This window comes from Osmia bicornis, chromosome 6 (assembly GCF_907164935.1).
Source record: "Osmia bicornis bicornis chromosome 6, iOsmBic2.1, whole genome shotgun sequence".
NCBI lineage: Eukaryota > Metazoa > Arthropoda > Insecta > Hymenoptera > Megachilidae > Osmia > Osmia bicornis.
This window is the reverse complement of record NC_060221.1, coordinates 11553321-11570613: the sequence shown is the minus strand read 5'-3', so window position 1 is coordinate 11570613 and position 17293 is coordinate 11553321. Positions and strand designations below refer to the sequence as shown.

At 37.7% G+C, this 17293-nt stretch overlaps 1 long non-coding RNA gene across 1 annotated transcript; it reads left to right on the top strand.

Moving 5' to 3' along the window:
* The first annotated feature begins 10606 nt into the window (after window positions 1–10606).
* LOC123987877 lies at window positions 10607–10846 on the top strand. The gene is made up of 2 exons (XR_006829516.1): window positions 10607–10647; window positions 10761–10846. It is a non-coding gene; the product is annotated as an uncharacterized LOC123987877 (long non-coding RNA).
* Window positions 10847–17293: the final 6447 nt, after the last annotated feature.

Genomic DNA, 17293 nt, shown 5'->3' with positions numbered 1-17293 from the left:
TTCTTTTTTGTGCCGTATTGTGCTATGTTTGTGCTGAATTGTGCCGCAAAGGAGAGGTCGATAACATCAATAACAATTAAGAAAATAAATAAAAACAAAATTATACTAGCCCCGCACTTTTGCCGAAATAAAGTTTTTTTTTTTTAGATAATTTGCGATAACTTGTGCTACGTTGTGCCGTCGATAGAAACTCGATATCTCTATCCATTTTGTAGATAAAAAATGTTGAACTTTTAGGAATACGAAATTTAATATTCGTATAACTTACGAACGGCGATAGATAATCGAATTCTGCAAGTTGTGCTGAATTGCGCTACTTACAATCTGCGAGACACATGTGTTAAAAGTTGATATTAGCTTGAGTGTCAATGAAAATTAACAAAAAAAGGGTGGGGTGATTAAAAAATTTGAGATTTTCGAATTTTCTTTGATTGTGCCGGATTGTGCTAGACTAGCACAACAATTTTTCCTAATGATAAAATTTCGTCAGATCGCCAGATTTCGCAGCACTGGCAAATTTTTGATAGCCCCGCACTTTTCGAATTTTGAATTTTTCTTTTTTGTGCCATATTGTGCTATGTTTGTGCTGAATTGTGCCGCAAAGGAGAGATCGATAACATCAATAACAATTAAGAAAATGAATAAAAACAAAATTATACTAGCCCCGCACTTTTGCCGAAACAAACTTTTTTTTTTTTTTAATAATTTGTGATAACTCGTGCTACGTTGTGCCGTCGATAAAAACTCGAGATCTCTATTCATTTTGAAGATAAAAAATGTTGAATTGTTAGAAATACAAAATTTAATATTCGTATAACTTACGAATGGCGACAGATACTCGAATTCTGCAAGTTGTGCTGAATTGTGCTACTTACAATCTGCGAGATACATGCGTTAAAAGTTGATATTAGCTTAAGTGTCAATATAAATTAACAAAAAAGGGTGAGGTGATTAAAAAATTGAGATTTTCGAATTTTCTTTGATTGTGCCGGATTGTGCTAGACTAGCACAGTAACTTTTTCTAATGACAAAATTTCGTCAGTTCGCCAGATTTCGCAGCACTGGCAAAGTTAGGAATCAGACGTTAGGAATTTGCATGCGTTTAAAACCTGGATAAGTGCAAGGTGGCTATCCCCTCCACATGGGGGGATCCCCCTTGGGGATGATCCGAACCGTAATATCGGTGTGACTAATACTAATTCAATGATAAAATTTGTTTATTTTTCACCTTTTCTTAATGAAACTATTTCTAATGCATTCGTGAGATTTTTCTGATTAAAATGACACCAAACACGATATAGGTTGAATTATATTCATTTATTTATTTATTTATTCAGAATATGCTGCGGAAATATTAACTGCAAATTAGGTGCTTTATGATGTGAGGAAAAGCCCGTGATTTCCATGAAACCGGACAGTTTATTCCTATTGAAAATTAAAGTAATTTACAAGCTAACAATAATAATAGAATAATAATAGAATAAATAAACAATAATAATAGAATAAACAACATAGAATCCGACTCCTCGGCTGAATACAAACGATGTGTGCGGATGCAGAATCGACACTTCGGCTGGATATATACTATGTTTGGGTCCCAATCTCTCTTGCATATATCCTGCTTTTATTGTATAAAGGCAGGCGCTGGCGGCTGGCGCGCGAGGGCGAGAAAACAAACGCATGCACTCGAAACAGTCATAATGTTAGTAATTGTAGAGGGAATAACTTGCCTAGCGCAGGCGGCAACTTTCGACACACTGTCGCTGTTGTTTTATAGATTTGTGACTATAATCTAAGTACTTCAAGAGCAAAAGGTATTTCTTTCAAGAAATAAAATAAAGTACTTTTTCGATTTTTTCCTCATCTTGCAATTTAAGTCGCACAGAATTGTTCTTATAGGTCTGAGCATGGATGCAGTGGGCAGGCTACAAAAAATATTACTTTGCTCTAAATATAGATGCGTTTTAGATGAAAATGGAAAAGTAGTTAGTCCAAAATCTACTGTATATAAAGAATTAAGTTCTTTATTAGACGGAAAGATTTCCCCGAAATACATTTACACCATTTTGTTACAAAAAAGATATGGATTATATGAGAAAGTTTTAAGTTATCATAATTTAGATAAACCTACTACTGCTGAACTTGATATAAGTATTGATGATGACAATTCATCATTTAATTTGTCATCTACGGAGAAAGATATAGAATTTAATCTCATTATACCTTTGAAAACATGGCACGATATTGATTGCGAATCAGTAATTTATAAATCTAACAGCAAGGTACAGAGAAATTATAATACATTACGACGCCGTAGATGGACAAATATAATTTTCGAACTTATATATGAAACCGCGAAGTTACCATGTGCATTTATGTTCAAACGATGCAAAATATCTAAAATAGGCACTTATGCAACTATTTTTGCAAAATGTCCAGATTGCCAATCAAATTTTATTGGTAAAATTATTAATAAACCTAAGGATAACATAGATGTGCAAATGGAATGCTGTGTAAGAAATTTTAATGCAGACGTCACACATACAAAGAAACGTCCCTTCAGTGGACAAAAAAGAGTAGAGATATCGCAATCTCTTGCAATGGGTACATTGTCGGCGACAACATGGCGAAGACAAGAAGCTACAAAAATAATGACTTTGTATGATTCGGAACCCCCACATCTATACAAACCTTCTACTTTGAGAAAGGCGAAACAAGAAAGACAAGATCTTAACTTGCAAGTCAAAGGATCGTGTGCATATACTAATCTGCAAAATATGAAATATACAAATCATGCAGGTTCCATTCATAGTATAGGTTATGATCCATTTTTTGTTCATTATTGGACACCTGAACAAATGATTATTTACTTGGAATATCACGATACACTTTATATTGATGGAACCGGTTCATTAATAAAAAAATTTAATTTACCAAATGGGCAACTGTCGTCACATATTTATTTATATCAAGCCGTTACGGATACACCTAACTATAAGATGCCAGTATTTCAAATGTTGAGCGCTGTGCAAAATGTCAATGCTATTCAATATTGGTTAAGTGAATTCTTGCGTATTGGATCGATTAGAAAAGCAAATTTTCCAATTCCTCGATCAGTCGTATGCGATTTTGATATGGCGTTACTTAATGCTATTGTGAAAGCTTTTGGCCAATATTCTAACTTAAAACATTATTTAACAACTTGTTTTGCTCTAATTTTAACAGAACATTCTGTTGAAACTCCAAAATGCTTTATACGGCTTGATATTTGCCACTACATGCATATGGTTGCTAAATGGAAATTCTTTTCGCAATTAAATCCGAAAGTAAAAAAATTTTATGTACGCGCTATGGCTTTATTAACAAAGCAGACAAACTTTTCTCATTTTGTCGAAATAGCAAAAAGTATTATTTCATTATCCCTCAGCGAGGAAATTGGAAAAGATAATGAGGGAAATGATTCTCCATCGGAAACTGCTCGTGTCCTTATAACGAATCATATAAAAGGCATCGAAGAGGTGTCACTAGATGACAAAGATAATGACAATACACAAGATGAAGATTTTGATTTGGAAATAAGAAATTGTAACATTGCATCGTGGTCTAATAATCTTCTTGAAGATTGTCGCAAAATGCTAGCAGAAACCAAAATACAATGTGACATGGCAAATCCATATTACGTTCCGCAGTTAAGTCAAAAACTAAAAACACTTCTTGCTTATTTTCCATTATATTCGGGAGTAATGATCCCTATTTTTGGATATGGACAAATAAATGTTAGCTCATCATCTGTAGAGTCTGAGATGAAAGATATTAAGCATATCTTATTAAAGAATAAAGAACGTCCAATGAGAGCAGATAAATTTGTGATCACTCATTTAATGTCGTTTGCGGGCAGATCACTATTGGCTATGTCGACACATGGCTCTCTGATTTCTGTTAATAATAATGTGTCAGCCACAAAGAATGACGTCATCAGTAGTTCGATAAGTAAGACTGAACTTATTTCAACTATCGAAGAAAGCAACCAACCTGAAGACATATCGAACTCTCCAATTGTGCTCAATCAATCAAGAAAGTATGAAACCGACTCTAATTCTCCGACAAATATGAAAGTAGAATTTAATTCTGAGGGTATTATAGCAAGCGATACAAACGAATTGAATTTAGAGCACAATTGGAGAAATAAAAACACGACACAAACAAATAAAAGAAAAACATATCTGGACAATTGCCCGGACTGGGATATAAGTCATACGGGAAAGACGCGCATAGGAGTTGCAAATCTACAAAATGGTAATCTATGTCCCTTTGTAACTACCAATAAAAAAAGAGTTGCGGTTACCAATACATGCGGGTTTGATAGTATCGTATCTATAATTGCATGTGCCTGCATTAATGAATATTATAAAAATAGTATTGAAACATCCTATACTAACATTATGAAATTCGTTCATTGCTTTCTAAAAAATGGTTGCAGCCAAAACACATACAAATTAAGAGCTGAAATATTAATGGATGTTAATAATTTCAAAACTCAGATCGACAAAAATTATATAACTATAAACTGTTTTTCAAGCGTAGGAAATGTTGCACAATATATTTTCAAAGACAATCCTAGTTATACAGAAATAAAAAATTGCGCCGTATGTTCACACATTATCATGCGTCAATCTGTATTAATTCCTATTAATGTAGATGTTATTATAAAGCACGGGTATTGCGAGCTATCCATGGCTATATCAGAAGGTATGCCAAATAATAGATCCATCTGCTGTAAGCAACGTATGAACAGAAATATAAAATACGGAAAACAAATATTTATAGAATGTGATGTAAAAGAAAATGATACAGAGAAAGAGCACTCTCTTGCAGAATTTCGGCCAAAAATTCAGATTGGCGATAATTCCTTTCTTTTGGCGGGCATAGTAGCACGTTACGGTGATACTTATGAGAACGGGCACTATGTAGGGTACTCATATCAACAATCACAATGGATAGAATTCAACGATTTAGTTAGAAATACAAGGGTCAAATCCAAAGAATATAAAATAAAACCGCATTTAATAATCTATATTACATGTGAAGCAAATTCTTTTTAAATATATTGTAGGCATGTGATGTTCAGAGTCGACAACGGAAAGCCATGTATATGTATGTTTGTTTACATATTGCCTCCCGCGCCCCCGCGTAAGGTTTCGTGCAAATGTACGGGCACGGTGAGGTTAGTTAACTGACGACGGCTGTGACAAGTAAAAATACAATAGATCGGTGATACAATTAACACGCTCGGATTTATTAATTCCGTCACACCCACACATTGATCCTGATACGTTTCCTTAATCAAAGAAGTAGGAGGAATTCCCATACAGCCGCCTACAATATTATACATCTTATATATCTGAAAGATATACTTGAAAGATAACATAGATTTCATGAATTTTTCCCTTCTTCAAATTTTATATCTTTATCTTGTATGTTTTTTAAAAAAGATAGAATTTTTTTCATTTTAGAATAACAAATTTTATTTGGCGTTTTGCTCCTAAATATAATGTGTATATAAAATATATATTCAGACTTATAATATTACAGATAACATTAATATGAACAACAAAATAACAACAATATTTAAAAAACAAAAAACCTAAATTAAAAATCACAAAAAAATGTAAAAATACAAAAAAAGCGCAAGAAAACAGAAAGGAGCCAGAATACCGCTACGTCCACGACATTGGTTCCGGGTAACGCAAAAAGTGGTATATATGTATATTAATTATCAGTATCATATATTAAAACTTGACGAACAACATATACGGTTATATAACCATTCATTACAGCTGAGAAACACACATTTTCAACATACTTGTAGAATATTTCGTCGATTCTGCGTCCGTACACATCGTTTGTATTCAGACGAGGAGTCGGATTCTATGTTGTTTATTCTATTATTATTGTTTATTTATTCTATTATTATTCTATTATTATTGTTAGCTTGTAAATTACTTTAATTTTCAATAGGAATAAACTGTCCGGTTTCATGGAAATCACGGGCTTTTCCTCACATCATAAAGCACCTAATTTGCAGTTAATATTTCCGCAGCATATTCTGAATAAATAAATAAATAAATGAATATAATTCAACCTATATCGTGTTTGGTGTCATTTTAATCAGAAAAATCTCACGAATGCATTAGAAATAGTTTCATTAAGAAAAGGTGAAAAATAAACAAATTTTATCATTGAATTAGTATTAGTCACACCGATATTACGGTTCGGATCATCCCCAAGGGGGATCCCCCCATGTGGAGGGGATAGCCACCTTGCACTTATCCAGGTTTTAAACGCATGCAAATTCCTAACGTCTGATTCCTAACTTTGCCAGTGCTGCGAAATCTGGCGAACTGACGAAATTTTGTCATTAGAAAAAGTTACTGTGCTAGTCTAACACAATCCGGCACAATCAAAGAAAATTCGAAAATCTCAATTTTTTAATCACCTCACCCTTTTTTGTTAATTTATATTGACACTTAAGCTAATATCAACTTTTAACGCATGTATCTCGCAGATTGTAAGTAGCACAATTCAGCACAATTTCAAAAAATACAAAATTCGAAAAGTGCGGGGCTAACTTCACACACGTTATATTTACCTATGGTGAAATAAAACATTAATTCATAGTAATTGAATTTCCTTTTCTATCTTTTCTCCATAAGTCTTCTTTGAATAAGATCGTTTCTAAATGTTTTAATACCTTTTCTGATTGGATTGAGTATTGGAATATTTCAGTTGGACTGTTGTAGTCGGAACGAAGAGTGAAGTAATTACAACAATATTACAACTTATTTTTTTTATTTATGAATTTTCACTCGACAAAAGTATTTATTTACAGCTAGAAGAAGACAATGCGAACTGTTAATTAAATTCTATATTAAGGAAATTGGAACAGGAAATTACAAACTAAGTCTCATTTTCTCCTATTAATTTATTTATTTAAAATATTCTGACACTATGATTTACAATACCAACTTATCTAATTTAATAATCCTCTTTTTTTTATAATTTGTTCAATGTATCTATCAAAATCTTCTACTCCATAATTTTTTGGTTGTAAGTTTCTCATCAATGTATGAATAAATGCTGAAAATAAAGAAGAAGAAATCATATTATTATCATTGATACATTGTACTCAACAACATTAATTTGAAATAAAGAATGTATTGAAGAAAATATGGTTTAATATTTCTTTTACCTTAAACCTATTTCCTGATATATCCTGTGAGAAAGTAATTGCATATGTTTTCGGAGTACGTTTCTGTTATTAATCCTAGTATTTCATTCCACACTGTTTAATTTCTTTAATGGATCTATTCAAATTTTCTATTTCATAATTTTTTGGTTGTAATTTCCTCATCAATGTCTGAATAAATGCTGAAAATAAAGAAAAAGAAATCATATTATTATATATTGCTACATTATACTCAACAACATTAATTTGGAATAAAGAATGTATTGAAAAAAATAAGATTTAATATTTCTTTTACCTTAAACATATTTCCAGATATATCATACGAGAAAGTAATTGCATCTGTTTTCAGAGTACGTTTAAGTTATTTGTCCTAGTATTTCATTCTATGCTGTTTAATTTCTTTAATGTATCTATTTAACTTTTCAACTCCATCATTTTTTGGTTGTAATTTTTCCATCAATGTGCGAACAGACGTTGAAAATATAGAAAAAGAACAAGAAGTCGTATTATTATATATTGATACATTATATTCAACTGCACCCATACTTGGAATCCACCAAATTACTTACCAAATAATGGCAAATATACCCCCATTTTGATTTTGATTGTCATATTCAATTATTGAAAAGCCACTGTTATATGCTCTTTTTCTTTTTGTACAGAGATACATGCTACTTTAGGAAGAGCAGCCAAGAGTACGTATGAATGTACGTACCATGCCATGCCATTGTCAGCAACATAAAAAGTTATATTAAACTCAAATAAACTTTCGCGTATTTATTACTGGACAACATTATTCGATCCTGCATTCTACTTCCTGCAATATGAAATTCGATAAGTACTTTCAAGATGTGGTTCACTCTAACCTATACCTGTCAAAAGTTATACGTAGTTTCCCTGACTGTATTTGCTTCATGAAATAAGCGATTCATCCTTCAGTTTGCTCTTACTTGGACATCTGTAAATGCATGGAGAAATAGTCGAATTGTCAATTTTATCGGTTTTTACAATTTTATTGAACCGTTTACGTAACAACTTATTTTTCATGATAAGCACCTTCCCTCGTTAACAAATTGGAAAGTACTTGTGATTTTCGGTAAAAAAAGGGGTTGATCATGAAAATGCGTGGACAAATACAGTAAAACCTGGATAAATGCAACGAAAGAATGCTTGGATAAGTGCAACATCGCTATCCCCTCCACTTGGGGGGATCCCCCTAAGCCGAACCGAGCCGCTCGGCGAGGAAACCGTGTAATATGATCCGACCGTAATATCGATGTGACTAATACTAATTGAACGATAAAACTTTTTTATTTTTAACTTTTTCTTAATTAAACTTCTACTAACGCATTTGTGAGATTTTTCTGATTAAAATGACACCAATCACGATATAGTTTGAATTATATTTATAAACAATAGTAATCGAATAAACAACATAGAATTGACACCACAACTGAACATAAATGATATCGGCTGAATACAAAAGATGTGTACGGACTCAGAATCGGCATGTCGGCTGAATAGAAAACATGTGTACGGACACAGAGTCGGCATGTCGGCTGAATAGAAAACATGTGTACAGACGCAGAATCGACACCTCGCTTGGATAAATGCAACATTAAATACCCAGAATCGACACCTCGCTTGGATAAATGCAACATTAAATGCCCAGAATCGACACCTTGCTTGGATAAATGCAACATTAAATGCCCAGAATCGCCACCGTGCTTGGATAAATGAAACCTTTGAAACCAGAGCCAACACCGCGACTGGTTTTGATGTCGATCTCTGTTGCTTTTCGCCAACCTTTAACATCAATTTTAGCAAGTAATTATAATTGAAACTATATCGTGTTTGGTACCATTGTAATCAGAAAAATTTCACCGATGCGTTAGTAAAAGTTTCAATAAAAAAAAGTCAAAAATAAAAAAGTTTTATACTTCAATTAGTATTAGTCACACCGATACGTTTCGGCTCTTTCCTTTGATCATCGGACCTCTCTCTTTCCACCACTGTCTGTCTCTTTCTACGTTCACGCTTGGCTGGTCGTCGCGTGTAATCCGAGATTCGACACCTCGCTTGGATAAATGCAACCACTGGGTCCCAATGTTGGTTGCATTTATCCAGGTTTTACTGTAGTGGAAATATTGATTTTTTCGATTTTTTACTATTTTATTGCGTCATATATAAATATATATATAGAACAACTTATTTTTTATGATAAGCACCTTTACTCGTTGAAAAAGTGAAAAGTTTTCGCGATTTTCAGTAAAAAGAGTGGTCGATCATGCATATACATGGAAACATAGTTGAAATAATGATTTTTTCGATTTTTTACTATTTTATTGCGTCATATTTAGAATAACATATTTTTCATGATAGGCACCTTCCCACGTTAACAAATTGGAAAGTACTCCTGATTTTCGGTAAAAAAAGGGGTTGATCGTGAAAATGCGTGGAACAATAGTGGAATCATCGGTTCCTATTGATTTCTACAGTTATATCGCGTCAGCTGCATAACGCGTTACGTTTTGTCATGTGCTACGTGTTTCGCTAGAAAATTTTGGAGTACTGGAGATTACCAACAAAAATAAATGTTAACAGGCACAATATATTGTCGGACTACATGTAATTAATATTATCTATTACAATTGTTAAGAAATTTAGTGAATTCCGTTTTGTAAGATTTTAGGTTATATTTACCTATGGTATTAATTCATTAACATTAAGTAGTTGAATATCCTTTTCTATCTTTTCTCCATAAGTCTTCTTTGTTTCTAAATGTTTTAATCCTTTTTCCAATTAGCGTGAACAATGGAATATTACAGTTGGAATATTAAACCTTGTAAATATTCTTCAATACATCCTTTATTTCAAATTAATGTTGTTAAGTACAATATATCAATATGTAATAATATGATTTCTTTTTCTATATTTTCAGATATTGATGGGGAAAATACTACCAAAAAATGATGGAGTATAAAGGTTGAATAGATACATTGAAGATACTTTCCAGCGTAGAATGAAATACTAGGACAAATGACAAAAACGTACTCTGCAAACAGATGCAATTACTTTCTTGCATGATACATCTGGAAATATGTTTAAGGTGAAAGAAATATTAAACCTTATTTTGTTCAATACATCCTTTATTCCAAATTAATGTTGTTGAGTACAATGTATCAATATATAATAATATGATTTCTTTTTCTTTATTTTCAGGATTTATTCAGACGTTGATGAGGAAATTACAACCAAAAAACTACGGAGTAGAAAAGTTGAAAAGTTACATTAAACAAATTAAACACTGCGGAATGAAATACTATGACAAATGAGAAAAACGTACTCTGAAAACAGATGCAATTACTTTCTCGCAGGATATATAAGGAAATATGATTAAGGTAAAAGAAATATTAAATCTTATTTTTTTCAATACATTCTTTATTCCAAATTAATGATTTTGAGTACAATGTATCAATATATAATAATATGATTTCTTTTTCTTTATTTTCAGCATTTATTCAGAATGGAATATTTCAATACAACTGTTCAACTCGATTGAGACAAATTCAAGACTTCTAAACACAATACAAGCGCTATGAAAAAGATACAAGTGAATAGTGAAATAGAAACTCTGTTTCAAATTATTTTTTTTATAAATTATTACTTGGTAAAATTACTTATTTGAAAGTAGAAGAAAACACTGTGAATTGTAACTTAAATTCTATATTAAGGAAATTAGAATAGGAAGTTAAAGTTTAAGGGATTCATCTACTTTTATTAAACTATGTATTTGAAATATGCTGGTATTACATTGTTTTTAAAGTCTATGACGTGCAAGACAAACTTATCTAATTTAATACTGCTCTTGCTCGAATAATTTCTGCACTGTATCTATTTAATACTTTTACTCCATAATATCTCTGTTGCAATTTTCCCCTCCATGTCTGATCAAACGCTGAAAATAAAGAAGAAGGAATCATATTATTATATATTGTTACATTATACTCAACAACATTAATTTATAATAAAGAATGTATTGAAAAAAATATGGTTTAATATTTCTTCTACCTGAGACATATTTCCTGATATATCCTGCGAGAATGTAATTGCATCTGTTTTCAGGGTACATTTTTCTTAATTGTTCTATTTATTTGTCTTATTTTATTCCATACTGTTTGATTTATTTAATGGATCTATTCAATTTTCCTACTGCATAATTTATTGGTTGTAATTTCCTCATCAATGTCTGAATAAATGCTGGAAAAAAAAAAGAATAAATCATATTATTATATATTGATTCATTTTACTCAACAACATTAATTTGGCATAAAGAATGTATTGAAGAAAGTAAGGTTTAATATTTCTTTTACCTTAAACATACTTCCAGATATATCTTGTAAGAAAGTAACTGTAGTCAATTTCCACATGTTATTCACTACAACCTATATCTGTCAAACGTTACACATAACCACTTGACCTTATCGTTAGATATATGTAATCATATACTTTAGCATGCATACGCATTCAAATAGCATAGGAATTTAAATCGACAAACAATACCACCATCTGTCGATTTCCAAAGGCAATGATTATAAAAGATATGGCGCGAATCCAAATGGCACGACGTCCAAACGGCACGGCGTCCAAAAGGAACACGTCCAATCGGGACGCGTCCAATCGGGACGCGTCCAATCGGTCGACGTCCAAATGGGACACCCCCTCGAATATCTAGGTCCACAGTGTCCACGCGCTATTCGGGGTCGGATCACCGCTATCTTATTCATCGATTTAAAGCGAGACCAGAGGCTATTGGTTCGCCCGAGGATTCTCTTTGGGAGGCGAGACTAGGTCGCCCGGACATGGAGGCGTGGAGGGGAATAGTGAACGGCCAGTTACCGATGCCAGGATCCCTGGATCCAACAGTTCAACGTAGTTAAGAGAGAGGAGCTCCAGCAGCCGGTCCATCGGAACAGTCCGCGCTACCCCCGCTGTGCACCGTGGCCGAAATTGATGAAGTGATTGAGGAGTTAGAGACGCTCTTTCAGTCAACCCGTCCACCATCGCCGACCCGCAAGAGGAGGAAAATACAAAATGTCCCATGGTGGAGCCAGGAGATAGCAGATCTTTGTCTCCAAGCAAAGCGTCTCCGCCACCGCTGGCAGAAGGTGGCTCCCCGGAGCCCGACGGCAGTACGACAGCAGGCGCACCCGTATCGCATGGAGATGCTGGAAAGCCGACGTGCCTTATCCTTGGCATTGCGACGAGCTAAAGAGGCATCGTGGAGTGAGATGGTCTCGACTATCGAAGAAGATCCGTGGGGGAAACCCTACAAGGCGGACATGAATCGTCTGAAGGGGAAATCGCCCCTGGTTCGCCTCAACCGAGAGGAGTTCCACGCAACGGTGTCCGCGCTTTTCGTGGCGGAGCAGGAGCGACAAGAAGAAGCTGCCATCCCAAGGAGTAGTGCAGCAGAAGAAGAGGAGGAAGACGAAGCAAGAGGAGAAGAAGCAGCGCAGGCTTCATTGATCTGGCCTCGTCAGGAAGGAGCGTCAACGTCGTCGGCATCCAACGCACGCGAGATCGCGGGGATAGCCGCAGGGTCAAGCGCTGATCCTTCTAACACCAGAAAGAGATGCTGAAGCCCAGGGGAGGGCAACTCGCGCCAGGGGGACGTGTTCACGAACGAAGATGTGAGGTACGCAATGGGGATGTTGATGAAAGGAAAAGCTCCGGGTCCAGATGAAATCTCTGGCGAGGCCGTTCACGTTCTGCGTAACACTGCATCCGGCTGGGTTTGTGCCCTTTTCAATTCCTGTCTGAGGCTAGGACACTTTCCAAGGGCTTGGAAAGTAGGGAGTCTGGCTTTAATACCGAAGGCCGGGAAAGCCTGTAATTCTCTTTCCGACCTTCGACCGCTTTGCATGCTGTCAGACAAGGGGAAGTGTTTCGAATATGCTTTGCGCGTGTTAATGCTAGAAGCGATTCGCCTGTCTGGAGGGCTGTCGGTGCGTCAATTTGGGTTCAACTCATCAGATTGACAGATCAACTCATCAGGCGATGAAGGTGGTCATGTCGGAGTGGGATCGTGCGCGCAGAGGGCGAAATCCCTGTCTGCTAATTACCCTGGATGTGAAAAATGCATTTCATACAGTGCGTTCGGACCGCATCCTGGCTGCAGCCGAGCGCTGTGGGTTTCCGACGATAATAATGGACATGTTACGTAGCTATTTAAGCGAGCGAAGAGTGGGAACCCGGACGCCAAGCGGTGAGTGGGTGGAAGCAGCTGTATTTGGTGGGGTGCCACAAGGATCAGTGTTGGGACCACTGTTGTGGAACCTATCGTACGACGGGTTGCTGGAGATGCTGCTGCCACCAGGCGTGACAACCGTGGGTTTCGCGGATGATATGGCGCTGCTTATAGTAGCCCGATCATTAGACAGAGTGCGCGAGCTGGCAGAACATGCCTTACGTGTGGTGGGGGCGTGGTACGAGAGAGAGAGACTGGTTCTCGCGAAAGAGAAAACTGAAGCAGTGTTCTTAACTGGGCGGCGCGTACCCGACGGACTTGTACTATCGTACGAGGCCGCGATAATCAGGACATCGCGCTCGATTAGGTACCTTGGTGCGATGTTCAGTAATAGCAGACTCTTTCATAGTCAAATGAGACGGGTATGTGAGAAGGCAGTGAAAGTAGCGCAGCTCCTCTCGCGGCTGCTACCGAATCCACGAGGATGCGGTCCGAAACCGCGTTTGCTGTATTACCGAGTGCTAGAATCTATAGTTTTGTATGCGTCTCCGGTATGGTGCGAGGCGGTGGAGTACGGATGTGTGAGACAGCGATTGACATCGACACAGCGGTTGGGGTTACTGCGCGTGACACGCGCGTATCGTACCGTTTCATCAGAGGCATTGTGCACGCTGTCAGGTTGCATGCCGTGGGACTTGTTAATAAGGGCCGCTTTGTATGGGTACGAGGAGGCGGAGGACCGGAAGAGCGCGTGAATCTGCCGCAGGTGGTGGAATATGACACCTTTGATCTCTGGCAAACTCGATGGACAACCTCGGAGAGCGGCGCCTGGACTCGCAGGCTGATTCCCAACATCGAGGCGTGGGTGGAGAGCAATGGAGCACGTTACCTAACCTATAATCTGGCGCAGGTGATGACAGGTCACGGATGCTTTGCTCATTATCTCCATCGGATAGGAAGAAGTCCGTCCCCGAGCTGCTGGTTTTGCGATCCTCCAGTGGACGATGATGCGTGCCACACAGTGTGTGTGTGTGGTCGTTGGGCAGTGCAACGAACACTTATATACCTGGAGGTAGGAGAGCTAACTCCAGAGTCGTTTGCAAGCTGTCTTCTGGATAGACGAAGGCGACGCTCTCTTATATCGTTTGTAACCGAGCTGATGACCAAACAGGAGAGTGTGGAGAGAGCAAGAGAACGCGCAGGGTTAATGGTGCCTCGTCGAGTCCGCCGGCGAGGCTCCCGTCACTCCCGCGGCACACGCGGATCCCGGGCGAGGGGTGGCCGCGGGCGCCGGTGAGGCCAGACCGGCAAAATTAATGGCATTAGTGAGGGCAAGCCAAACGCACGCACGTACTCAACCCGACCACCTAATTATGTTTGCGAGTATGTGAGTTAAGTATGTGAGTTTAGTATGTGTATTATTGTATCCGCGAGTTTATCTGTGAATTTATATGTCAAGAAAATATTTGTAAGGGAAGGTAAGGAGTTACGTAGAATGTTATTAATAAATGGACACCTTGCAGGCATTATTGCTTGATCATAACTTAATGTTTGTGTTTACCCAGTCCAGTAATAGGAATGCTGTACTCGTGTCATAAAATAGGGCACATACACAGAAGTTCGAAGGTAGGGTTCACTCATTGAGTTGATCATTACCGGCACAATCGATGCCAAGTATATTATTCGCGTGTCTGGAAAATTGAGGCGAAGGCGAGCTCGTGAGTCCACGCTGAGCGAGAGCAGGGAGGAAGGGGAGCCGCGAAGGAGCACTTCCGCACGGGCAACTTGCCAAGCCATACAAAATCCGACTTAAAAATTTAATGGGTGCAGTATGCAGGCCAGGCAGTCCGAAGCCGGGTTAACGAGTTCCGTCACCTTTGGCAAATAGCAGTTGGGAAGGGCCCACACGGGGAGTACGGTAAGGAAAATCAACCGCGGATCGGAGTCCGGGAGAGGGTCGAGACGCGAGCTTAATGCGCCTGAAACTCGAGGTCATCAATTGAAAATCATGCTGTGCAAAATGCAATTATGATTAAATTGATGAAACGCAATCTTGAAATAGTCAAAAATTCTAAAGTTGACAAGGAACCAGGGTCAATGATTCGTAGTTGAAGGACTATGTTAGTATTATGATTGAGAATTGAGAAGAGTCGTAGATTTGAATTAACTTATCATAAGAATAAAATTAAGAGGCAATTAATACAGTCCCGCGAAGGCAATTGATGCGAATCTTTCTCAAAATTAAGCGTTGCCAGGGAGATAGGTAGGTATTCGAACAATGAAGCATGTATTAGAATTGAGTTTTCATGATTGGATTTAAAATTAGGCGTGAGAGCTAGAAGTTTTAAGCGTCTCGTCAAGCGGGTGAAAGGCGTGCACCGGCGGGCGATGAGCGTATTAAGTCGCCCACTCGCACGTAATGTCCAGAACTAAGTCGATGAGACGACCATCGGCCGATGTAAGAAGAACTGCAAGCGAGCCGCGTCCGTGTACGACGGCCTGAAGGCGCCAATCTGGAGAGACTCCGCGCGAGGTCCCTTTTTAGTCGCCTTTTACGACAAGCCAGGGAGGCTGGAGACGTATTCTGTTACCCCCGCCTCCAGGGGAAATTCAATTCCATATTTCAAATCATAGCCCAGCAAAGAACCAGGACACGAACGTGATGAGCCTGGAGTTTGAGGTTGCCGATTGACAGTCGTGCAGCGCAGGAAATGCAATTATATTTAGGTTGATAGAATGTAGTTTGCATAAAAGAGTATGTTATAGTTCAACATTTCCAAATTAAGGACAACAGGGAGCTAGAGTTGATAATTCATAATTATGAATTATGAATCTATACTAGGGATTAGAAGTTGAGAGGGATTCGTAAATTGAGTTTTGTATTAACGTGGGAGTTGAAGCTAAAGGGCCATAAATGTAAGTTCACAAAATAGGCTGCTGATCACTATTTCAGGATTTAGGATCAGCAGAATGCTAGAAACGATGTTCACAGAGTGAAAGGTTACATTAGAGTTATGAGAGGTTTCGTACTCTGGTTTTAGGTACATATGTGAGCTAGAAATTAGATTTAAGATTGGATGGATTCAACCGTTGATGAGCCGGTGATCGCAGTTGGTTAGTTCCCTAGCTGCTTGCCCAAGCAGTTGCACAATTGAAGTTTGAGTATAATTGAGACTTCAGCAGGTCAGAGATCACCCGAACCGCGTGAGCCACTCGTTGGAGGCGAAGCGCCTCATCGAGAGATGGGTGAAAAATGCGGACGAGCGACGAGCGGATTCCGCCGCCCGCTTGCGGGTGATGATAAAAACAGGTCAGTGGATCAGCCATCAGTCAACGTCCAAGGAGTGTGGCCAAGTCGCGCCCATGCACGTGAAACCCGCCGTTAGCTATAATAAGGACTTCGCGCGCGACCCCTTTTGCTTCATTTTTAACGACGTCGGGCCAAGGAAGCTGGGGACGGGTTCTACAATCCCCGCCTCCAAAGGGAGTTCAATTCAATTAATACAGTTCTCTTCTTTGCTAGTTGGTCGGACAGACGAGCCATAGTGCCACAGGAGATATAAGAGATATGAAAGAAGCATTCATAGATTTAGGCTATACTTGGTTACATGAGGGTTTAGCACAATCGTTTGCATATTTCTGACAGAGAGCCCGATACTTGGTGAGCAGACGACAGCTTCCAGAAGCCATCGCCGGTTTGTAATTAACAGAGAGCAAACTATGTTTGAATTAGGTTATGCAATTGTGTTTGCGTTTGATTAGTTTATAATGTATGAAGCTGAAATTGAGACTAGGGT